The following is an 829-nucleotide window of genomic DNA, read 5'->3' on the forward strand; positions in this document are numbered from 1 at the left end:
ATGCGAAATCTCCAACAGCCCTTCTTCAATCTTCTCCCTCACGTGCCCTTTGCTGTACGCCCAAAAAAACCTTCCCTCGCCACTTCCAGCGAAACCGCCAACCCTAAACCTAAACCCCAAATCCCAGAACCACAACCCAAACACGTCGTGCAATTCAGGCCCCCGATCATCCCTCTCCCAAACCCTACCCAACTCCTCGACGACGACGACGAAGAAGAAGAAGAACGAGAGAGAAGAAAGAAAAGGTCACTGTCCTCCACGCAAACCTCCTCGGTGAAATCCTTCCTTGCCAGTATTCCGGCGCCAAGGAACGCTACCACTCTCGGTGTTCAAGCGAGTTCCGGCTCTGGTCGGAGATCCATCATCGAATTCTGGCGGTACGAGCAGTCTCAGCGTGGATCAGAGTGGAGGGGATTACGAAAATTATGAGAATTACCAATATGCCACTGACCAGTATGCTGGTTATTATGGCAATTATGGATCGGGTTCCGACCCTGAGGCTGGGGCTGCTGCTTATGGAACTGAACAGTATGGGAATTATGGTGAGGCCTATGGGGATTATGGACAGTATGGGAACAATTGGGGTGAAGTTTCAGCGGCACCGGTGCCGGAAGCTTCTGGGATTGGTGACAGTGTGGTGAAGATTCCTGGGAAGAGAGGGAGGCACGAGGTTCCCACGGAAATTATAGAGGTGAAGCAAGATGAGTTGATTAAGAATCGGCCGAGAGAGGACCAGGTGAAGCTAACTGGGATTGCTTTCGGACCAACTTATCAGCCTGCTTCGACAAAGGGCAAGCCTTCAAAGCTGCATAAGAGGAAGCAAAGCTGA

General features: G+C 51.5%; 1 pseudogene; it reads left to right on the forward strand.

The window, feature by feature from the left end:
- On the forward strand, positions 1 to 829 carry LOC108341686 (uncharacterized; annotated as a pseudogene).

The sequence above is a fragment of the Vigna angularis genome, chromosome 6 (genome assembly GCF_016808095.1).
Source record: "Vigna angularis cultivar LongXiaoDou No.4 chromosome 6, ASM1680809v1, whole genome shotgun sequence".
NCBI lineage: Eukaryota > Viridiplantae > Streptophyta > Magnoliopsida > Fabales > Fabaceae > Vigna > Vigna angularis.